Source organism: Antechinus flavipes, chromosome 2 (genome assembly GCF_016432865.1).
Source record: "Antechinus flavipes isolate AdamAnt ecotype Samford, QLD, Australia chromosome 2, AdamAnt_v2, whole genome shotgun sequence".
NCBI lineage: Eukaryota > Metazoa > Chordata > Mammalia > Dasyuromorphia > Dasyuridae > Antechinus > Antechinus flavipes.
The window spans coordinates 263,221,022-263,246,914 of NC_067399.1; the positions used below are offsets into that span (position 1 = coordinate 263,221,022).

The following is a 25,893-nucleotide window of genomic DNA, read 5'->3' on the forward strand; positions in this document are numbered from 1 at the left end:
CATCAGTGAACACATTAGGGCCTTTAAGTGGATGTATTTTTGATTTTATAGGACAATTTATAGGGGGAATATCCAATACCATTGTTCATAGCATAGCAACTGGGTCAGGATTTTTCCTGCTCTTACATTTCCTAACAAAATAGTCCAGGTTTCCTAGTAGCTATTAAGTAATCTAACTTATCCTTGTCTATGTTAAGCCATATAATTCCTATTTCTCCTGTTAATTGGATAATTCTGAACAATATTTTCCTTGTTATTTCTGCTGTCATGTCAAAGTATGGTTCTAGTGAGCTTTTTGTCTTTGAAATATATAACCATTCGTAAATGTCATTGTTTGGATGTTTAAATTCTATGGGTTGTACAGGAGCTAAAATAACAGAGCCATGTAACTTTTTTGTGGAAGTATTGTCTGAGTGTTTGCTTTTGCTATTATTCATATTATCTGCTTTATTCTGTTAAGAGTTTTAGGAGTCTATGTCCTTCTGGAATCCAACCAAGTATCACCCTCTAGCATTTTATACAAAGGAAACATCAGAGCATTGGGTATACAAGCTCAGCGCCTAAGCCATGAAATGTCCCCAATCAATTTTTGGACCTGATTTAATGTGTGTACCTGGATCAGTCCAGAATTCAGGTGGTTTTGATATACACCCTCTGACTGAACAGTGAAATCCAAATAACTAAAAGGGAAGTATCTTTGAATTTTTTCTGATGATATTATCAAACTTAAGTGTTTTAATTCTCTTTCTGTCATTTGTAACATCTCCTCCAACACCTTAGGCTGAAGATAACCAGCCAAAATATAATCTATGTAATGGAGGATGACTACATCGGGATAATGTTTCCTTATCTTGCTAATAGCTTTATCAACATACTATTGCCATATGGTAGGGCTGTTTTTCATACCTTGTGACAATACCTTCCATTGAAATCTCCTCACAGGTCCTTGAAAATTGTATGTTGGTATTGAGAAAGAAAATTTATCCCTGTCCTCAGGGTGAAGAGGGATAGAGTAAAAGCAATCTTTAACATCTATTATCCATAAGGGCTGTTCCCTGGGGATCATGTTTGGGGATAGCAAACATCTCTGTAAAGAACCCATGTCTTTCAAAACTGAGTTTACTTGTCTCAAATCTATTAACATTCTCCATTTACCAGATTTTTTTCTTTATAACAAATACAGGGGAGTTCCATGGGCTATTTGTTTCCTCAATATGTCCTAATTCAAATTGTTCTTGTACTAATTGATGTAAAGTGGCTGTTTTTTCGTTGGTTGGGGCCATTGCTCCACCCATACTGGTGTCAGTATCCAAGTCATTTTTGGTACAGTGGAAGCCACAACAGCAATATCCCCTCCTAAAAATGTATAGTGATTTTTATTCCTAATTAATATAATATATCCCTACCTCATAAATTAATATGTAAACTATATATTATTAAAGGAAAAATGGTTCCTATCCTATCATCTTTTTGCCAATTTACTGGTTCAGGGGACATCAAAGCCTCCTTACTGCCTCTTACCTCTGCCACTCTATTGTTAGCTGAAGTCATAGGCCACCAAGGGGGCCATTGGGAAACAGCCACCACAGTCCTATTGGCTCCAGTGTCTATTAATCCTTTAAACTTGGTTATTCAAAGTAAGAGTTAGTATCAGTTGAGTGAATGTGATAGCCTTTGTAAAATGTGTTTGTACAATGGCCTCTGAATTTGGATCCATCTATGGGCTAATTCAAGATTATTATCTTCTGCTTTAACGGTACATTCAGATGAAATGACTATTCCTTGAGCTATACATTGTCCCTTGTTAAGATATGTTTCAATATTGTCAGTGTTAATCATAGTTACAGATACAGGCATTTCATATATTTGTATGACTGGGATAGTGGAGGATTTATAACAAGTATTTTTAGTTGTTTTCCTCTTTGATACTGTTGAATGGGCACTTCACAAACAGCATGAGGGGGTAGGTGGTAATAACCATTGCTCTGCAACAATCATCATTACAGTTCTCCCATAACAAAGCCTCTAATATCCTATCTACACCTCCTAAATTTCCCATGATCTTAGCTAAAGCATCCTGTAATCAAGCAACAAAATCAGTGAAGGGCTCCCCAGTTTTTCGTCTTATTTGGGTAAAGCTTTCCTTTTCACCCTTTTCTACAGGAATCCTGCTCCATGCTGTTCTGGCACATATTCGGAGATATGTCTCTTCAGTAAAGAGAATTTGATATCCAATGTCTGTATGAGCCCCAGTGCTGTTAAGTTGCTCAAAGTATAACTTCAGGCTTGCTCCTGGGGCAACCTAAATGGCAGCCAACCACGTCTGTTCTAAGTTCTGTCATCCAAAATACTGTCTGGCCTGGAGTCAACACTGCCCATGCGAGTGCTTTCCAATCATTAGGGCACAAAATTGCCCATAACATTGTTTCAAGTTGTAATATAACAAAAGATTCTATGGGCCTATATTTATGAATTGAGTCCTTAAGCTGGGTTAGAACTTCAAAGGGAAGTGGTTCGTGTCTGTGTCTTCTCTATCCTGAGTTAAAAGGGTCATCCTCCTCTATAACAGGATATAATTCTTCCCACACCTCTATGTCTTCTCCTTGATCTCTAGCCTTTTTGAAGTGAAGATAAAGAATATAGCTAATTATCTTTTGCTTTTTCTTCACTGTTACTGTGGTCTTTGTTTTATATTTCTGATCCTGCTTTTTCATTTTTTTACATTAGGAGAGCCTTTGAAAGGCTATAGGTCTGGATAGACACAAAAATAGGGTTGGGCTGAAGCTGGTGGGGGGCGGGGGAGGCCATTCAAAATCATCCCACTCAGGCTCAGAAGAGGAACATCTACTATTAAGAGATGGGCAAGTCTGTGCTCCAACTTTAAATTTCCTGATCTCCTTTTCTATTTCTTATTTCAGACTTTGTTTAATGAGATTATAAATAGTAAAATGATTTTTTTGTATTTCTCCTGGGCATTGTTTATCATAAGCTGTTAGCTGTTCACCAAAAACAATCCCTCTATCACAATTATAACAGCCTTCCTAACCATGGAGAAACTTTGTAAGCAATCTCCAGAAATTTCCTAATGTCTCCTAATTCAACTGTGTACCCCTACTCTTTTATATATTTATATATAAGTTTCTCTGTCTGAAGGAAATAGGGTGCCTATTTTCTGCCCCATTGGGTTACTTAACCATCTCCGCCACACTGTGGTCCAGAAAAACCGCAGTTCCTCAGGCTTTCCCTCTGAAGTCCTCGTAGAGGTTGTCTTGACCACGTAGCAGTACTGGACCATGAAATGGTCACTCTAGCGCTGTTCCAAGTTCCTGTCCCTGTTCCTAGGAGCTAGTTGTTGGGGCCATCTTTTAAGAGCTCATGGCAGATGAGTCCTTTGATCTCAGAGGCGAAATGAATGAGGCAGGAGACTCATAGAGTGTGAAAAGAACATCAGTTTATTATGTTGTACAGCTTTGCTGATATACATTTTTGCAAGCGTGATCAGTTCATGAACAGTAGACAATCCCCAATCACCATTCAGAGAAGCAACTTGTGGGCTTTGCATATGCATGGCATCTGCCAATGAGAGGAGAGCCAATCCAGCGATTCAGCAGCTCATTCAGAGGCAAGAGGCCCTGTTCAGGCATCCCTGCTCATTGAGCCATTGACTGTGATCCTTCAGCTCACACTCGTTCCCATGATGACAAATCACTGCTCCTTGCTCAACAAGGGAGTTTCTGCAACTTGGCAGAAAACTTATTGTGCACCAAAGGTCAAGTTGACCTCAGTACTCCCTCTTGGTAGAATCCCATAACCGAACAGGTCATGTGCAACTCTTTGTGACCCCATTTTGGGGTTTTCATGGCAGAAATACTGGACTGGTTTGCCATTTCCTTCTCCAGATCATTTTACAGATGAAGAAACTGAGGCAAACAAGGTTAAGTGACTTGCTCTTGATCATCATGAAGATGAGTCTAAATCCAGTGCTCTATCCACTCCACCACCTAGCTATCTGAAATACAGGATAATGATTTTATAATTTAAGTACTGTATAGCAACTGAGTTACAATAGGCAGTAGGAAATAATCAGTTCTTAGGATCCCATGGTAATTCAATTCCAAGAGATTTTCTAAAATAAATTAAAAAAAAAAAAAAAACAAAGGTCATTTGTCAAATGAATGAACAGTTTTATGATGGAAGACAAGGAAGGAATTTTGGTATCTGAAAGAATCTTTAATATAAATTAAGGTAAATAATATCTTTCACTTTAGGCAGTTTAAAGCAACCCTGCAGAATAGATAAAGTCAATATAATATAAAGACCAATCAAGTTGAAAAGATGATTTAAAAATTGGGCATTTCATAAAACTCCAAAGTCCCATAAAGTGTTTCTGTGCTTTTTTACCTCTATATTTTCCTTAGATAATTTCTACAATTGTACTATCTTCTCTTTCAATTCTACCAGAATCCTACTCATCTTCCAGCACTAAACTCAAGACCTATTTGCTTTGTGAAATTCCTCTTGAATAGAACAGACTTATTAATGATCCCAAACTGTGTGAAGTAGGATTTGAAACTAAGACTCCATATTCAGAACTCTTTTCACTCTTACACACTATGTCTGGTTTTTCACTGCATGATCTCTAAGGAACTATATATCTCTAATTGTTAGCAAAGTTTGGGAGACAGTACAGCTAACTTACTGAGGTAGGAAGATAGATAGCTGTTCTAGTCAATACATCTATGAAATACAATAATTTGTTTACCATATGTATAGTCTATAATGGAATAGAATGTTTCTGGAAAGCCTTAATCTGAAATACTTTTATCCATAGTTAAAACAGATCTCCTTTGTAGGGAGAGGGTGTTGATACTAGCATATCTGAGAACAATCTGATGAGTTGACATGCAATAGCAAAGGCATGGTCATAGTGGACACAGGCTTGCCAATATTCTGCAAGTACAGCCACACCAATAGAACAAACAGTTCTTCTAAGACCTATAGACCTGTTTCACTAATAAAGTTGAAGGGTTGAAGGTATGCAGAGATGGTGAGGAGTAGTATACTAAGATAAAGGAACTCTTGGAAATCATACTGTCCAGGGTAATAATGGTGCATAAACCTACAGGGAACCTTAAAGGAAAACTTCTAAAACTATGGGTCATAATCCTACACTGAGTCATGTAACTGAATATAAGAATCACAAAATTATGATTTATTATCAGTAAACATTTGATTTGTACATTTATTTTATATCCACAAAGTCACATAAAAATTTCTCTGGTGAAAAAGGATTGTAAGTGGAAAAAGTTTAAGAAGCCCTGCCTTAAAGCACAAAACACTGTGAGAACTGCATAAGGGTTTGGTTTCCACAGTTATGAAATTTGAATTAGAGATATATAGAAAAATGAAACTTAAATTAGAAAGATGAAACCTAAGAAATGGAAACTAGAATGCTAGGATGGAACAAAGAAATAAAAATTAAAAAGGGAAATATAATCAGGGATGGGGAATTGAGACTTGCAAATAATTGTAATGAAACATAGAGAACCACTTATTCATGGGAAGGGGGAAGCTAATAATGTAATCAGAAGAGGAGACTTAGACTCATATGGGCAAATTAAGCTCTTCAAATAAGGTAGCACTCAGTCAAAAGGAAATGTGAGGACTCTCCAAATAAAGTGAACACCAAGGGAGGAGTAATGATATCATCGGGGGTGGAAATTAACATTAGAGAATTAATCACTCCTAATAGATTGTGACCACTAGTACTCAGCCAATGGAGTATCAAGGGAAGGATCTTGGTATTAAAAAAAGGGACAAATATTGATTTCAAGTATTTATATTGGATACTACACCCACCTCTGCAGTTGTGTAATTAAAGACTTTAAACTTCACCCCACCCTCCCAAGTCCAATGTAGTAATTTCTCCCAACAACATAGTCTGGATATTGATATACTTCTCACATTATAATTTGTTTTCTTTAAATAATACATCTATAATGGGATTATTAAACTGGAGACATTGTAAAGCAATGACTTCTGATAAATAAGCATTCAGGATTAGGAAGAGACAGTTAATGGAAATGTGAAAGAGTACGTTGAGTGAGAAATCCATCTATAAGACACCCTATTCTAGGTTATCATTGAGCCTAAAAAAGATAATAGGTCAATGGCTTTTTGATTGGGAAGTGAGAATGGTCTCAGAATGGTAACAGTTCATAAGATGGCTGGGGTGGCAGAAAAGCTTGTGAATTTAAAATTCAGAGAATGGAGACTACAATCCTGTAAAAATTGGCAATACCAGATTTTTTTTAATATCCCTAATCATCTTGGTCTGTCACAACTGAGCATGCTTGATGCTGGAATGATATAGGATATCCAAGGGTAGAAAGAGAATAGAAAAGTTCCAGAATAGAGTCTTTCTGTATACCCATAAATAAGGAGGGTAGGAAATGAATGATGACCCATCAAAAGAGACTTAGAAGGAATAACCAGAAAAAAATTAACAAGGATGAAATTGAGAAGATGATGTGTTCTAGCAGTTGAGAATGGTTTTAGAACATACACAGAAACAGGAAGTAAAATTTTAAGTTCTTTGAATGGCTATTATTCTAAGGTGTCTTAAACAGAGAGGGAATGAAGCATTATGACATAAAACTGAAAAGAGTTTCTCTTTCATGCAAGAAGCCATAAGAAGATATCTCAGAGTTTTGAGCAGGGGAGATACATAGACATATATCTTGGGGAAATTACTTTAGCTGATCTGTGAAGGGATATCTTGGGGAAATTACTTTAGCTGATCTGTGAAGGGCAAAAAAAAAGTCTGGACATTAGATGCACAGGGATGAGAGAAAAACCTAAGTACTTTCTATGTTGTGCCCAACATCATCTTGTACTGTGGTATGTGGGAACTGGTTACAACAGGAGGCCCGCCAAAATCAGGAGAGAAAGCCCTCACACTATGTAGAAGATAGCTCTGACATTCATCATCCTTTAATTTATGAATAATCAAATAATAGTTGAAATTTGATATCAGATAGTTAAAAGTTTAAAAATACTTTTACATATTAACATCATGGGATTCTTACAACAATCTTATGAAGTAGAAACTACTGGCATTATTGCATTTCATATATAGGGAAACCAAGACTCAAAAGAGAAAAGTAGCTTGTGTAGGGGTGAAATATGACATTACATATGTCATAAAACTTCACTGATTGGCTTTGTTGAAATGTTCTTTTTTTTCTTTCTATTTCTTTTTATGGGATAGTTTGCGAGGTGATAATATTTAATAAGAATAATAAAAATTACCAAATATTTTTAAAGCTTACAAATCACTTTATATGTGTTATTTCACTGTATCTTCAACAAGGACCTGCCTCTTTCAGTTTTTTTTAATCACGTGAAATTGAATTATCTAGGAAATTCCAAATTATTTCTTTTTAATTCTCTGCACATTATTGCTTCCCAATCTTTCTTCAGAATCTGAAATGCAAGATATCATCTTAGGATTCTTCATAATAATTCAATAATTCTAGACTCATTCTTTTTTAATGTTTTTTATTCCCATCCCCTGCTATACTGAACTCTTCTTTATTAGAATAAAACAAAAACAAAAACAAAACTTTATATTGCTTCTTCCAACTAGCATCCTCAAGTGTCTTATTGTGATCTATTATTTTTTACTTTTTCTTTCTGAACTCTATTGACATTAAATCTTTCTTTTTAGTTGAAGTTAATACCTCACATCCTACTTAAACTAATTTCTATTACCTTCTGTGATTTTTTTCAGCATACAATTTAACCAACAAGACTTGCATGAATTAAATTCCTTACAACTCTTTTTAAAAAATCTCTCTTGCCTTTCAAAAGAGGAAGTTTTTTTTCACTGTCTTTGCTAAGAAGAAAAATACTTTGATCTTTTTTCAAGTAATTACTTCCCCTCCCCCCCCCCAAAAAAAGGCTTCTATTCAGAGTTAAAGTAACTATTCTAGACATAAGAAAAAGAAGAAAAAGTGTAACAGAGAGTAGAAAGGATTCAAGTATTTTCACTAAGGATTCAAAAATCCTCACCAAACATGAGGATTAAGTAACAGAGAGAAATAGGATATTAAAGTACAAATAAGAAGAAAACCTTAATGGCAAGCAACTTCAGTGTTATAGAGTCATGAGAAAAAAAAAAAAAACAAACATTTGCCCTATCCAGATTTCAAAGAAAATGGATACTCAACATTGTGTGACATTGGGCAAGTATTTTAATCTCTCTAGGTTATATTTTCCTCACCTATAGAATAAAAGCATAAGACTAATTGACCTAAGATCTCTTTTAGCTTTAAATCTAACAATCTATGATTTTAAGAAATGATTTTGATAAAATATAATGAATATTGTTTAATCTCTTAGGTCAGAAAAATTATCTTCTGGCTTATTATACAAAAGTTTAATTATGAATTTTACACAACAAGCAATATGTTCATATCCAATGTCAACCAGAAGTCTCTATTTGGCACTTTAGATCAGAAGTTAAAAAGTGAATGGGACATCAACTTTCTTAGCTATTTACATATTGACTTTACAGAAAGGAATTCCATTAAGTCCTCAGATTTTGGCAAAGTACATAGTTCAGTGCCAATGCTAATCACACCACAAAAAATTTAGGAAATATTTTATATTTTCTTGGTGCACACATTTCATAAACTCAAGAAAATTTGGTGTGTCGTATACATTAAAGTTCAATACTGCAGCCAGGATTCCATATCTCAATTGTAATTATTCCAAAGGCAGAAAAACCCTAAAACCCCTTAGTAATATAAGCAAGGCATTAAGAAATTACCTGAGAACTCATCACTGTCATAAGTCTTGATTTCATAAGATTCCATAGTTTCCCCATGGCCATCTTCATCTCTTTGTTTCTTAATGTGTAGATAGTGGGGTTCAGAAAAGGAGTGATAACTGAGTCAAAAAGGGCAAAATATTTGTCCACTGGAAATACAGGAAATGGCCATACATAGACAAAGATGCATGGACCAAAGAACAAGATCACCACAGAGATGTGAGCTGACAGTGTAGAGAGGGCCTTGGATAAGCCCCCAGAAGAATTCTGTCGAACAGTGACCAGGATGACAATGTAGGAAATGATTAAAATGAAGAAGCTCCCAGAGAGATGAACCCACTGTTAGCGGTAATTAGGAACTGCAGTCTGTAAGTATCTGTGCAGGCAAGTCTGATGAACCTAGGGAGATCACAATAGAAGCTGTCTATTTTGTTAGGGCCACAAAAGGGCAATTTTATCACAAAGGCCAATTGGAGAAAGGAGTGAGTGATTCCAATTGTCCAGGAAATGATCATAATAGATATGCACACTTTTAGGTTCATAATAGTCAGGTAGTGGAGGGGCTTACATATTGCAATGTATCGGTCAAAGGCCATAGCTATGAGAAGCACCATTTCAGTAGCCCCAACAGCATGAACAAAGAAGATCTGAGAAATACAACCTTCAAAAGAAATGAGTTTCTGCTTCCTGAAAAGGTCATTAATCATCCTGGGAGTTGCAATACATGAATCAATTATGTCAATAAAGGAAAGGTGAGCCAATAGGAAGTACATGGGGGATTGTAATTGAGAGTCAGAGGCCACTGCTAGCACAATCAGAACATTCCCCAGTATACTTGCCAAGCAGAGCACAGAGGAAAATACAAAAAGTATAAGTTGAATCATCCAAGAATCGGTGAGTCCCAGTAATACAAACTCAGAAACCATAGATTGATTTGCTGCATCCATTATTTAAATCAGTATGACTAGTTCTAAAGTAACCTAAAAGGGAAAAGAGTGGGGGGGGAAAAAAGAATCAGAAAAAGAGGAGTAATTGGGAGAATCTAAGAAATGTGCATGGGCTTTTATAATTATTGCCTCATAACAAAACTGTCAATAATAAAACATATATTAGGAATCATCATTGCTACTCAACTTTCTTCTCAAAACTAGGCATTGCTATACATGCCAACTCCTGCCCATAGTTCTCAAGCCCACTGCAACACAAAATAGACATTTATCCCTAGATTCATGAATGCTATTTTGACAATCATTTTAGAATGATTAACTCATGGATTTAGATATATGTTGCCCAAATTTAGTTTCACATATTTATAGAATTCATGTCAAAGAAAACTTGGAAATTGAATCAAGTTAAATGCTCTCATCTTAAATGTATGAAAACAGGTTCACAGTGGTTATCAGCCAAAATTTGACTTAATATATACTCATGATATGTATTAGTTCTACCCTTAAATAGACATTGAAAAGGATTTTTATCATGTTTACTCTTTAAATATGTGTTCTTTACAGTTTATTAGTTAGGATAATTGCAGTATAGAGGGAAATATGGCAAATCTGGTGCCAGAAAACTTACATTCAATTCCTAATTCAATCACAGCTATGAGGGGTTAGGTAATTAAATTAACTCATCTTTCCATCCTTTTTTTTAATCTACAAAATCAAGAAAGTATTATCTGTTTTACCTAACCATTAGCAGGAGTTCATAATAAATATATTATAAATTATATAAAATTTTAGTTCAAATTTTATTATCGTAACTATAAGTACTCACAATTTTATAGTGCTTTAAGGCTTTTGAAATGCCTTCCTCACAATGACCCTGTGAGGAAAGAAGTATAAATATTATTTGTCTACTTTTATACATAAGAAAAACTAAGGAGACTTGACCATGATGACACAAATATTCCAGACAACTTTCCATTTCTAATTCCCTGAATCCAAATCAGATCTTGTCTTATATACCCCAATAATATCAATTTTGTATTTAAGATCCCATACTACATGATGGAAATGATCCTTTTAATATATTTGACATAGAGAGGCACTTAATATCACCGTATTTCTTACAAAAATACTAAGACCTACAGATAGGAAAGGAAGGTTAGATAGATATTTATTTCATCTATTTGCCACCTACTAGAATAATATTCAATTCAGTCTTCATAAATGATTCCTCAACTCATGAAATTTCTACTTTCCATTTGACTGCCCCTCTCTAATCTGCTGTTGCTAAAACAATCTTATTTTTCCCATCTAGAAAGAGTCCAACTTTCTAGGTACTGGTTTGGTATAAACTATATGTGGGATTAATTTCCAAACTAAGCAAGTAAATGCAAGAATTTACTATGCCTTCCTCCTTTCTAAAGCTCTCCAAAACTGGAAGGAGCAGAAGTAGCCAATAGTGATGAAGTCAGGTAAAATTATAAAGAGGGCAAATGGGACAGAAAGTGAAAAATTAGGGTTGAACAACAGCAAAAGCTAAAAGTCTTATTTAGGAATTCAAAAAGAGTGAAAACTATAGAATAGAAGCTATAAAAATGAGGTATTTGACTACAGAAACTAAAAGAAATAAGAAACATTGAGTAAGAGATTGAGTGCCAAGGTAAGGAATAAAAAAAGTTAAAAGATAAAAATTAAGAGGAAGAGGCATAAAGAGAAAAGAAAAAAAATGACATCAAGAGGTAAAGGATAAAAGCTGATATAATGGGGGGAAAGAAACATTATATTATGGGCAAACATTACATAATTTAGATATAGCAATAATTTTTGAGGGGTAATACAGCTCCCTAATTTTAAGGTCACACAGTTAAAGTAGGGGGAAATTTTGAACTCTACAGGAGTACATATTTGAATAGAGATCCTATGTCTTCAAATCTAAGGTCCTATTCATTTATACTTCAAAATTCAGGAAGATAGAAATTAAGCTTAAAATTGCCTCACTATATGCCTTATAACCACTGGTTGTGGTCACATTATAAATTCTTTAAAGTTTGGACAATGTTTAGGCCTCTCTGTGTCTCCCCTAAAGTCCATCAGAGAATTTTTTACACTAAACAATAAATATTTTTTACTCCATAAACTGAATGATGAATGGAAGTAGAGGCAAACAAATGAGGAGAAAAGGGAAAAATCAATAGCATGTTAATTACAATACAGATTATAGGGGGGGAAAGAGCTACGTAGATGAAGAAAAGTTTACAAAGATGTTACTGGTAGCTGTTTTACCTGATTTATGAAGGGGCAGCCATATTTTCAGAGATCTAATGATATCAGAGAGATTAAAATTCTCTCTTACAATAAAATATCTTCTGAAAGAAAGGATTCTCTGTAGCTTTTCCTAATAGTAAAGGTGGGTAATTAGCCATTGCTGAGATGTGGGAATAACCATTCTGGGATTTACTTGACCTGGAATCATGCCATTAAAATAATGGTGGTTTTTCCCAAAGGTAAAAATGTTAGGAGGCTTCCTAAATAATGAAAGGAAAAAAAAAGAAAGAAAGAAGAGAAATGACTCCTGAGACTTGGCTGATTTAGTGAAATGAGAAGAAATTCATCTGGTGTTAAATAAGCCTCAATAAGTGGAGGACTAAAAAATAGAGTTGACTAACTGAGATAAGCATTGTGAGAAAATCATTGGTGAGAAAATTGGTGGACAAAAAATAACACAATATATGATTTAAAAGTAAATAAAAAGAATATCCACTCTGACCCAACATACATGACCAAATAACCCTTTTAAAATATCTCCAACAAATAGTATTCTCAAAGACTTCAAATATTTTAACTTCTCCCTTGTAGTGTCATTTCCCTTCAGCCATATAAAAGATTATAATAATAAGCAGTGAATTTGTAGTTCTAAATGACAGTGACCCAAGTGATGATACTGCAGAGATTAGAAACTGCCAACCTAAATTCAAATAAATATCTCCTAGAACTGTGGGTTTTTCCAGGGGAACCAAGGAAAGAGAATAAATAATAATAATAAATAATAAAGAGAAGAGGATTTTTCTTAGAGGCCTTTCATAATTTTCTTCACCAATTTAGTGATTTTTCTTCACTAATATCAATAAAGAATAATCCCTAGAGAACATTTAACAATGCAATCTAAAAATAATGATAATTATACAATTTCCAGAATTCAGGTGTGTACTTTATGCCATTTAATCTAGAAAATGAGAAAAGAAACTACATAGTTGTTTCAGCTTTAAAAAAAAAAAAATACCCAAAATGTGGAGTCAGCACAAATCGCAAGTTAATCTTAAAAAATCCACCCTAAATAAATTAGAAGCAAAATAATGTGTTGATGTTGAAAGATGAGCAAGATGATTTGGGTCAAGTCAAATGAATGAGCTCCAGTGTGAGTAGACCCCAACTTAGAAATAGGTTAAATTTATTTTCCAAGTTGGTTCAAATAAAAAAATAAAGAATATTAAACACTGCATAAGCATAAACACATTATCTAACATATTTATTGTTACTTTTATTTTCATCTATACAACATTCAAATCTATTGTCTTAAGCTCTCTCTCATCTCTAAACTTCTGTTTCTAAATCTGCGATTGAAAATTCCCAATTGATCCCCCTAGGAATTCAAAATCAACAGCTCTCTAAATCAAACTCATCTTCTTTCCGTACAATTTCTTTTTCTAGATTTTTTTCTTGTGGAAATTAGAAGTTCTTCTCATCGAGTCATTTAAGAGATTTTTCTGAAACACACAAGCTGGATTCACACTCTTTTCATTGCCAATTGCATCTCTTTGTTCTTTAGTGTATAGATGACTGGATTTGGAAGGGAGTCAGAAATGCATCAAAGATAGCAAGAAATAGTCTAGATGTGATGAATTAAATGACCATGCCTTGAAAAAGATAATTGGATCAAAAAACAAAAGTGCCTCAATGATGTGAGCTGAAAGAGTGAAAAGAGCCTTAGAAGAACCACTTGATGAATGTTTTTGAACAGAGACTAGGATGAAAATATAGGATATGATCAAAATGAGAAAGACACCTAAAGACATGAAGCCACTGTTGGCAGTGATCATGAATTGGAGTGGGTATGTATCTGTGCAGCCAAGAAATAAAGGAGATCACAATAAAAGCTGTCCTGCTCATTGGGGTCACAGAACAACAGGTTAATTACAAAAGCCATTTGGACCACTGAGTGGATGAAACCAATGATCCAGGCAGCAGCCAGTAGCATTGTGCACATTCTTGGACATATAATAATCAAATAATGGAGAGACTTACATATGGCAACATATCTATCAAAGGTCATGGCTACAAGTAGCACCATCTCAACACCACCAATCAAAACAATAAAAAACATCTGGGTGATATATCTGTGGGGAAGTGACAGAGGAAATCCCCAGGTCAATGAAGGAAAGGTTGGCCATCAGGAAGTACATGAGAGAGTGCAAGTGAGAGTCAGAAATCACTGTAAACACAATGAGGGAATTTCCCAGCATGCTTGCCAGATAGAACACAATGGAAAACACAGAGTAGAAGCTGAACATCCCAAGAATTGGTAAGTGCCAAGAACACAAACTCAGACACTGCAGTGTGATTCACTCTGTCCATTGATTCAGTCAGCAAGGCAACCTGTGAAATTTAGGAAGAGAATAGGATAAAGAAGAAGAGAATAAAGAGAGAATTCAAATTACTGGATATGATAATAGTGCCCAAGAATTCAAGTCAATTCAATAAACACTAGTCAAGGGCCAACAATGTGTAATACTATGGAAATCTGATAACACATCTTTAATGCCTACTATAATTCAGAAGTTTTTTGTGAGAAACATTTGAGTTGGGGCAGCTTGGTGGCACAGTGGATAGAGCACCAGCCCTGAAGTCAAGAGGACCTGAGTTCAAATTTGACCTCAGACACTTAACATGGCCTAGTTGTATGACTCTGGGCAAGGCACTTAACCCCAATTGCCTCAGCAAAAAAAAGAAAAGAGAAGCATTTGAGTTAATGTATACAAAGGTGTATATAAATAGAAAGGGATGTATCAAGATATTATTTATAATTTTTTTTATCTTCTCATATCATTGCACTCCTACTTCACATAAAAACAAAATAATTAGGTCTAGCCATTGGATCTTGTTCTAGAAGGTAGAAAGGGACTTATGAGGTAGGACAAAAAAAAAAATATTGAGATAATGAATCCCATGTTGTGGTAGCATTATCTTAATTCAATGCATATTTCCATTACTCTGAAACAAATTACCAAATTTTACATAGTAATAACTTCAAAAGATGAGATTTGGGTATAAGATTTTTTTATTCTCACTAATCTTGACCTAGCTATTGTTGTATATTCTTTATTAGAATTATTTATTAGAAATTAGAACAAGATGGGAAGTAAGGGTAACAGACAACTGGTCAGAAAAAGATGGCAGAGGTCTATTTGCTGGCACTTGGGAGAGGATTCTTTTTCCACACACTCTGATTAGAATCACAGTCCTAGGAGGCAGTTATAGGATGAAAGAGAGCACTAGCATACCCAAAGCTTGCAGCCACAGTGGAGCAGAGATCCTACTCATAGTGCCAGAGCAAAAGAAAAAACAGTGTTTATGGTCGTTTGTAGACAAGAAAAAAGACCAGGAAAATAGTAAACACACTATACTACTTGTAAGAATTGAAAACATACAGACCATCAGAACTAGCCCTAAAAAATGATATACAAAACCCCTGAGGCTTGGGACACTAAGCCTTCCACCCTGGAATCAGAGGTTAACTTTAGCAAAGAATTAAAAGTAAAGAATTAGTCTGGGAAAATGAACAAACAAAAGAAGAAAAATATCTCAATCCCAGAAAGTCCTCTTGGAAGATCTGACTGAAAAAAAAAAAAAACTCCTTAAAATTAGAATTTGGCAAATGAAAAATAATTACTTATGAGACATCAAGAAACAATAAAGCAAAACCAAAAGAATGAAAAAAAATGGAAGGAAATGTAGAATATCTCATTGGAAAAACAACTGATCTGAAAAATAGATCCAGGAGAGATAATTTTTAAAAGCTAGTAGGGAAAAAAAAGGACAAATGTTGGTAGGAATGTGGGAAAATCAAGATACTAATCATTGTTAGTGTGAACTGATTCAAATATTACTTTCAGTCAGTATACTCTTAGTCTTAATCTCTAGAAAAAACACAGTATGCTAGAAAGTGCACTAGCTGAGAAATCAAAAAACCCAGGTTCAAGTTCTTTTATTAATACTGTTAGGATGACTAAGAGTACCGTGTTTCCCTGATAATAAGACCTATCCCAAAAATAAGCCCTCCCCTTACTGTGTAAGATTCCTCTAAAATAAGCCCTCCCCCGAAAATAAGCCCTATTGAGATTGCTACTGTAGTGAAGGTGATCCCCTGCGCTACACGCTACATTATGGTACCCTCTGTATGCACCGCCTCACCTCCCACTCCTTCCCCCTCCCCAGGTGAACGCACGCCGCGCTCCGAGCTGCATCCAATCAGAGCTGCAGCAGTGAACGCGTCATCCTGTTCTTCCCCAGTGATTTGCTTGCTAACGCCATTGAGAGCAGTGCCACGGAGGAGAGCTGAGGCAGGACAACATAAAAACCTGCTATGTAAGCGGGAGTGAGCGGGCATCATGGAGGATAAAAGAAGAATTCAGGGAGCATGATGGAGGATAAAAGAAGAATCAGCCAGCACTCACCACGCTAAAGAAATGAAGAACTTCCTTGCAGAGAGAAGAATAGATCAAGTAATGATTCCTGCAGGAATGACTGCCTATCTCCAGACCCTTGATATTGCAATAAACAAATCATTCAAGGACCATTTGCACATGGAAGTCAATGACTACACTGAAAATAGAATGGAAAGAAATCAGCATGGAAACTTTGTGAAGCCCTGTCTGCAAGAAGTCGTGACTTGGGTGAAGAAGTCATGGGATAAAATTACTGACAGCTGTGTCGCCAAGGCACTAAGAGCAGGTTACCTGGACAAGACATGTTCATTTAAAGAGAGCTATATTGCTGGACATGACAGATTGAGTCCACTTCTTCTGAAGGAAATAGAGGCACAAGACATCCAGGATGGAATTCAGGGTATGGACACTTATGACGATGTTGTTGAAGAAGATGACATGATCATTATTGAATAAAGGTACTTTTTTTTTGTTCACATTTACCTGTTTATTAAAGTTGCTGTCAATGTTTATTAAAATAAGCCCTCCCCTGAAAATAAGCTCTCTGATGTTTTTTCTGTCCAAAAAATTAATAAGACAGTGTCTTATTATCGGGGAAACACGGTATACTGTGGGATTGTGGCGGGAAGTGCATCAAATATCAGGAGAGCATTCTTTAGTTTATTGGAAAGAGTCCTACATCTGGGTCCTGATTCTGAATCAGCTACTACTGCCTGTGGAACCTTACACATGTTGCTTAATCTCTCTTGCCTTCATTTCCTAATCTACAAAGCAGTGGCCTACATCATCTCTTAAATCCTGTGTAGTTTTAGGTCCTATGATGAATCAATCAATCCATCAACATGTATCAAGTCACTACTATGTGTCAAACATTTTACTAGGTGTTTGGAGTACAAAATAAGGCAAAAGACAGTCTCTTCCCAGAAAGACCCTCCAATCTAAAAAGGAAAAAACATACAAATATATACAAACCAAGCTATATACACAATAAATAGGAAATAATTAACAGACAGAAGGCACTTCTTATTAAGAATGGTTGAAGAAGCCTTCCAATAAAACATGGGATTTTATTTAGAATCTAAAGGAAGTTCATTGCACAATGAATTCCTTGTTGCCTATTTATACAACATAATTTAATTCTGTACAGGTTTTTTAATTATTCCGTGTCTTAATCTTTTATTTCTCCAACTCTATCTTTATACTTTTTGCAAAATAGAATTTTGCTTTATTATATAGTCCAAGTTATAAAACAGACAATAAATGGATGGATTGATTGACATCTCTGTTTTCTAAAAGTTATTTTGTAGATTGTTTATTGTGTCTCATCATAATTTTGTACCTTATTCCCTTATTCCCCAACCCCACCCCTTCAAAAGAAAGGATTTATTTTCACATCATTCTTTATTATTATTTATTAATAATATTATTATTTCCAAGCAGATCAAATACAAAGAGAAGAAGTCTGTATGATTAAAATTTGTTTGCCAAGATATTTAAAGATTTTTCAAACAGAGGATACCTTGACACTAATATTATATATTTCTATCTGAGGAGTAGATAGCCCTTATCTCCTATGCTCTATGAAGCCTTGGCAAGTGCCAAAGAGGATGAAATGATAGAGGAAAAAAAGAAAGGAAGGAAAAAGTAAATGTGATGAGAATAAGGAAATGAAAATTTAAAAATAAATTTCAATGAGGCAAAATGTCTATAATAATAATGAGGGAGAAAAAAGACCTAAGAAATTGGCGGGGGAAAAAGTGGTAAAAGGTTCCAAAAAACATTCAACTTATAAATTTAGACACTGTCTTTAAGGCTTCCTAATGAATCAATAAACATTTATCCATTCTTTAGCATTGAATGTGCCTTCCTAATACAGGACTAAGGGCCAACTCCCAGTTATAAATAACTGCTCTTTAATCCAATTCTAAGCTTTTCTTAAGGAAGCAGAGAGATAGCATCTCCCAAACTAGATTCTAGTCACTGCTATCCTGGTTCATTCCATTTTTATTAATTCACACTACTGTAATAGATTCCTTAATGGTCTCTCTGATTCCCCCTTTCTATCTAAGAGATACAGTCTTCCTAAGGAGAAATTCTAATCACATCATAAAACTTCAATAGTCTCTACTCCAATATCAGCTGAATAAAATTCAGATACCTTAAGAAGAAAGAGGAGCAGAAGCCAGGACCACGAATCTGACATTCGAAGTTTCTGTCTTTAAATCTTGGTATCCTTATCATTATCACAATGACTTGGAACATTTTTGTGGATTGGAGGGGGCAATAGGAAAAGCACCTGTCTTTTTATCTAGATTGGAAACTACTTTCAGTAATATAGTTTGGTTAAGATGTATAAGAAACAGAATTCACCAGTGTCTGGAACAGAATAGATATTTTAAAATGATTGATAAGTTTTGACTTGTTTACATAACTCCAATACACATCTTCATGACTCCAAGTCCAAGGTTTCTGTCCATTTGGTCACACTGCTTCTTGACTCACACAATTTAGGTATTCAATGAATACTTGTGGAGTTGAATTAAAATTAGCTTAAACACTACTTTTAGAAATGAAATAAGCAGTAGCCTTTTTGCATAAATTGAAGGGGTGGGGATTTGTTTTGTTTTGTTTTATTCTTTATTATAGGGGAGGTTTGCACATGAAGGAAAAAGTAATCAGTGAAAAATAGAATTAAAGCTCCAAAAAGGAATTGAATTGGTAAATCACTTTCAACAACTGATTAAAGCAAAAGGAGATAATCTCAAAGAAACAGATAGGAGAATTAACTAGGGAAGACGTTACCTCCATGGTTCTTTCTGTAAAATAATGAGAAAGTAAAAGAAAATGGGAAAAGAGATGGCTAAATATTGAGGTGGTATGGTGTGGTAAAGGTGCAAAGTGGAAAAGAAGGAAGCTCTTAGTAGATGGTTTCAGTTTTCTTAATAAAGTAAAAGACAAGATCATCTACAAAGTGTTGGGGAAAGTAATATAAAAGGTTGATAAATATGGAAATCACTTAGAACTACCACTACAGGTATGTAATTAAGGTTTATAGGAGATGAAGAATAATTAATAGTAATAAGATTTTAGTTGAGTTGGAATAGGGCATTAACATTTTGTTGGCTTCAGAAACATTAAACAGTAGGATTAAACTAAAAAAAAAAAAATCCAATGAGAGGACATTGCCACTTTCATTGCAGACAAAGGAAAAATCTAGAAATCATTACATTCTACTTTTCAAAAGAGCTTATCATAGAAATGGTCAACCATGAAATACAGATAGCCTAAGGTAGCAAGTTAAGATGAACAAAAAAGATAGGAAAGAAAGAATGTAGAAATGTAGAAAATGTCTACATTTCCTTGAGAAAAAGAAAATTCCATTAATTTTCGAGGAGATAGTTAAATTATTTTAAAATTTCTATCATTGTTCTTACTTCTCTGTCACATTTATAAGGAGATGAAATTATTTTCTTTTCAGGTATGTATGACCATGTCTCCATAGCATGGAATCCTTCACACTGACCCTCCCTTTATGTATTTGTATGTATTTGTATTATGTATGTATATTATGTAACTTCTTCTCTCTGATGATTCTTTTCCTTGAAAAGTCCAATTCCAAACCTGGCTCCACTCCCAACCATCATTGTCCCATGTAATGAGTGATGTTGTTCCCAGCATCATCTATTCACCCTGAAACATGGAGATCTGGCCAATATGACCTTCTGCTGATACAGTTTATCTGTTGGAAAATTATTCCTATGTCTCTCACTTACCTGTTATATCACAGGACCTGTTTCAAAAACTCAGCCTTCTAACCATCTGTAGGAAATAGAAGCACTAAGAGCGTTATAAAATTCTGCTATGTGCAGAGAGACAAATTAACAGCCAAGTGATACTGTAGAGAATAGTTTTACCAACTTGATATCATTTCACCAAAGGATTTGTCTTCTAGGATTCTGCTGTTTTCCCATAGTAACTAGGAGTAAATGTTAATAAAGGATAACTAGGAAGAGATGTGAATATTCCTTATGAAAGAGGCCCTTTCACCCTTTTCTAGACCAATTTATCAGGAAAGATATATATGGGAAACATGAGAAACAAACACATTTTCAGACTTAAAATGAAATCAGTTCCTTTATTACACCAGATTTCATCTGGTTTCTAGCAATGAATTTAATCAAGTAAAAGAAAAAATACATAGAAATTCCAGATAAAAGATTAATCCTACATCATGGGGTCTGTAGGATGAATCACATAAGAAGTTAAAAGAGATTTATGTTCATCAAATTGGGGAAAACCCCAGTATAAGAACTTTCTCCACTCACCCTAGAAACAGATCTATATTATACAAAAATTTTGGACTCATTTTTAGTCATTTCCCTCTCCAAACCTTCTTTCATAGAAGAGTCAAATGCATTTTACTAAAGCCCAAGTCTGATCATATCGTGGTTAATAAATTTAAATGGTTTTTGAATGGTTCTAGGATAAAATATAATCTCTCATTCCCCTTCCAGTCCAAACTGTATGCTGACAGATAATCCTCCTAATGTGAACTCCATATCACTTCCCTTTTTAAGGGTGTGACAGTAGATAAAGCAGCAGATTTGGAGTCAGAAAGATCTATGTGGGAATTCTGCTTCAGACACTTAGTAGCTGTGTGACTCTGAATAAGTCACTTAACTTCTTTGTGCCTCAGTTTCCTCACCTACAAATGGAGATAATAATAGCACTTACCTCCCATGATTTGGAGATTACTGAAATAATATATGTAAATACTGGATCTCCCACCTCAGCAATGTGATTCTCAAAAGACATTTCTTATTTCAGTCTTTAGAGCAAGAAGCTAAAAAGCCTTCCTTCTAGGCTTAGTTTAGGTGTCATTTCCTACAGGAAATTTTTCCTGATACATTGAGTTGTTAGCATTTTCTCCCTCTTAAAATTATATATACTTATAGTTTTATATATTATAATAATCACATTGTAGTTTTTAGAGAATTTTATTGTTTGAACTATTTTCTGTCTTCTCAAATGTAGATGGGATGAAAAATTGTCTACTAGAAATTGCTAATCAATTAGAATTAATATAGAAACTTGAAAGAAGTTTAAGAAGTAGAACAGGAGAACATTTAGATTAATAATTTATATACCATTATGAATTGTGTGTACAAGAAAGATGCAGAGCAAAGATTATCAAATATAGGATTCTAAATTTAAAGTCTTGGAACCTGAGTTCAAATCCTAACTGAGAAGAAGAAAGGAAAGAAGGAAGGGAAGGAAAAAGGAATGAAGGGAGATAGAGAGGGGGGGAAGAAAGGAGGAAGAAAGAAAAAGTACGCTTAATCTATATTCAGACAATATTAGTTCTTTCTTTGGAGGTAGATATTATTTTTTATCATGAATATATTGTATTGCTGAGAATAGGTAAGTCATTCACAATTCTTCATCATATGATCCTGCTGTAACTGTATAAAATGGTCTGCTGGTTCTGATCATTTCACTTTGCATCAGTTCATGTAAGTCCAAATTTTTCTGAAATCATCCTGCTTGTCTTGGAACAGAATACTATTCCATTACAATTATATGTGAGAGAGGACTGGCAAGACTTACATGAACTGATGCTAAGTGAAATGAGCAGAACCAGGAGATCATTATACACTTCGACAATGATATTGTATGAGGACATATTTTGATGGAAGTGGATTTCTTTGACAAAGAGACCTAACTGAGTTTCAATTGATAAACGACGGACAAAAGCAGCTACACCCAAAGAAAGAACACTGGGAAACAAATGTGAACTATCTGCATTTTTGTTTTTCTTCCCGGGTTATTTATACCTTCTGAATCCAATTCTCCTTATGCAACAAGAGAACTGTTCGGTTCTGCAAACATATATTGTATCTAGGATATACTGCAACATATCCAACATATAAAGGACTGCTTGCCATCTAGGTGGAGGGAGGGAGGGGAAAAAAATTGGAACAGAAACGAGTGCAAAGGATAATGTTGTAAAAAAAAAATTACCCTGGCATGGATTCTGTCAATATAAAGTAATTATTAAAAAAATGTAAAAAAAAAAAAAAAAAAAAAAACAATTATATGTGAAAAGTTGTTTAACCATTTCCAATTTATGGACATCCTCTCATTTTTCAATTCTTAGCCACCACAAAAAGAACTGCTGTGTGGCAGAAATAAGATGGCTGAGTAAAGGCAGGGATTCATTGAATTCTTCCCCAAACCATTCCAAATTCCTTTACATAATAACCCAAAACATAAAAACTTTAGAGCATTAGAACACACAAACAAGATGGAATGAAACATTCCAGCAAGACAATTTAGAAGGTCAATAAGAAAGGCCTATGGTAAAGGGTAGAAGCCAGCATACAGTACCAGCACAGGTCATGCAGTCACAGTGCCAGCAAAGCAGGAAACAACCTTGGACTCTGAATGAGTTGCAGTACTGGTGATTCTTAGCCTTCTCAGAACAGAATGACTTGGAAGCTCAGCAGGAAAGGTGAGAGGGCTTTGGGAAACCAGAGAGGCCATTGCATAGGCTTTGCTAGTAGCTTCTAGGGCCCTCAGCTCACAGAAAATCTCTTACTTGACACTGAGGAAGAACCCTTTTGCTTCAGCACACTAGAACTTACAACCACAGTGGAGCTGGGAGTCTTCACAATTCCAGAGCATGAAAGGAGTGCTTGTGGCAATATCCACAGAAGGATCTCTGAAAACAGCTTGGAAAAGTGCACCCTCCACCCTGGAAATGGAGCCCTAATTTGACAGAGTTAAAAGCTCAGTAATAGGCTGGAAAATGAGCAAATAAAAGAAAAACATTCTGTTACTATGGGGAAAACTACTATGGAGAAAAGGAAGATCAAAACACACACTCAGAAGGAGATAACAAAAGTAAAGCTCCTACATCCCAAGCCTCCAAGAAAAATAAGAACTGATGTCAGGTTGTGAGGAACTCAAAAAGGATTTTGAAAATCAAATAAGAAAGATAGAGAAAAAATTGAGAAGAGAATTGAAAGTGGTGCAAAAGAAAATGCAAAAAGCTAATGAGGAAAAGAATGGCTTAAAAAGTAAAATTGGCTGAATGGGAAAGGAAGTACAAAAGCTCACTAAGAAAAACAATTCCTTGAAAATTAGAATTCAACAAAGGGAAGATCATGACAGTATGAGGAATCAAGAAACAATATAACAAAAGAATGAAAAAAATAGAAAATAATATGAAATCAGGAAAAATAACTGCCTTGGAAAATAGATCCAAGAGAAATAATTTAAAAATTATTGGTCTACCTGAAAACCATGATCAATAAAAATGAGCCATCATCTTTCAAGAAATTATGAAGGAAAACTATCTTGATATTCTAGAACCAGAGGGTAAAATAAAAATTGAAAAATTCCACCCATCACCTCCTGAAAGAGATCTCAAGAGAGAAAATTCCAGGAATACTTTAGTCAAATTACAGAACACCTAGGTCAGGAGAAAATATTGCTAGCATCCAGAAAGAAACAATTTAAGTGTAATGAAGCCACAATCAGGATAACACAAAATTTAGCAGCTTCTGTATTAATGGAGGATAGCAATGGAGCTAGGATTTAACCAAAAATGACTTGTACAGCAAAACTGAGTATAGTCCCTCAAAGGGAAAGGTGAGTATTCAATGAAATGGAGGGTTTCAAACATTTGTGATGAAAAGGCCAGAGCTGAATAGAAAAGTTAATTTTCAAATACATGACTCAGGAGAAGTATAAGGAGATAACTTTCTCATTATTATGGCAGTTAGGAGTATATTTATACAGAGGGAACAGATATAAGTTGAATATGAAAGAATCATATCTTTAAAAATAAAATTAAGAGGTGAGAGAATAATGCACTAAGAAAAAAAGGGAGAAATGTAATGGCATGAATTATCTGTCATAGAGACAAGAAAAAGGTTTTACAGTGTAAGAGAAGAAGGGGAGGAGAGAAAATGAAACTTACTCTCATCAGAATTGGCTCAAAGCGGAAATAAACATATACACTCTATATAGGTATAGAAATCTAGCTTACCCTTCCTTCAGGAAAATAGGAGAAGGAATAAGAAAGGAGGGAGGGTGATAGAAGAGAAAGCATATTGGGGGAAGGGATAGCAAAACACTTAAAGGAGGGTTAGAGTGAAAGGAGAGAGAGAATAAAAAGGGGAGATACATTTAGCAATAGGTACTGGGAAAGGAATTTTGAAGTTGGTTTCTCTGATAAAAAGATAAATTCATTTATCAAGTAAATAGGGAACTGAGTCAAATTTATTTATTAAAAATAGAAGTCATTCCTCAGATGATGAATGATAAAAAGATATGACCTATGCCCAAAAGGCTATAAAATCATGCATGTCTTTTGACCTAACAATACCACTATTAGCCATGAATCCCAAAAAAAGATTTAGAAAAATAAAGGAAAAAAGGAAAATGACCTGTACATACACAAATGTTCATAGCAGCCGAAAAAGCCTATCAATTGCAGAATGGCTGAATAAATTGTGGTCTGATGGAATACTATTGTTCTAAGAAAATGATTAGCAGGATATTCAAAGAAAAAAACTTCAAAGTTCTTCATGAACTCAAGCAAAGTGAAATGTACTATGTACAAAGTAATAAATAACAATATTGTGATATGATCAGCTGTGAATTGTTTTGCTATGCTCAGCAATACAATGATCTAGGACTACTCCAAAGGACTTATTATGAAAAATGCTATCCATATTCAAAGAAAGAACTGATTGTGTCTGAACATAGATAGAAGCATACTCTTTATTTTTAACCATAATTTTTCTTGAAGATCGTTGTTTTTTTTGGTTGGGAGGGAGGTGGAAGATCTGCTTTCTTTCACAACATGACTTTTATGGAAATGTTTTGCATAATTTCACATGCATCTTCTTAAATGTGGACAGGAAGAGATTCTGGAACTCAAAAGTTTTAAAAAACAAATGTAAAAAAATGTTTTACATGCAACTGGAGAAAATAAAAATATTAAATTTTTTTTAATTTTTGAAAATTGATAAATTTTTTATACAAATAGGTTCTTTTATCTTTTTTTTTCTTTGAAATACAAACCTAGCAGTGGTTTTTGCCAAGGAATGCATACATTTATGGCTTTTGGAGTATTGTTCCAAATTGCTCTCTGGAATGATGGGATCAGTTGACATCTTCACCAACAGTACATTAGTGTTATAGTTTTACCACAATCTCCACAACATTTATTTTATATGTCATATGAGTCAATATGATAGATATGAGCTGGTACCTCAGTTTTTTTAATTTGCATTTCTCTAATTGATGGTGATTTAGAATATTTTTTCCATGCAACTATATGTAGCCTTGATTTTTTTTTTTGTATAAAAACTGCCTGTTAATA

General features: G+C 34.6%; 2 pseudogenes; both read right to left on the reverse strand.

The window, feature by feature from the left end:
* Positions 1 to 2,083: 2,083 nt before the first annotated feature.
* Positions 2,084 to 9,932, reverse strand: LOC127546624 (olfactory receptor 4F3/4F16/4F29-like; annotated as a pseudogene).
* Positions 9,933 to 13,561: 3,629 nt separating this feature from the next.
* On the reverse strand, positions 13,562 to 14,409 carry LOC127549169 (olfactory receptor 4F3/4F16/4F29-like; annotated as a pseudogene).
* Between the last annotated feature and the right edge of the window lie 11,484 nt (positions 14,410 to 25,893).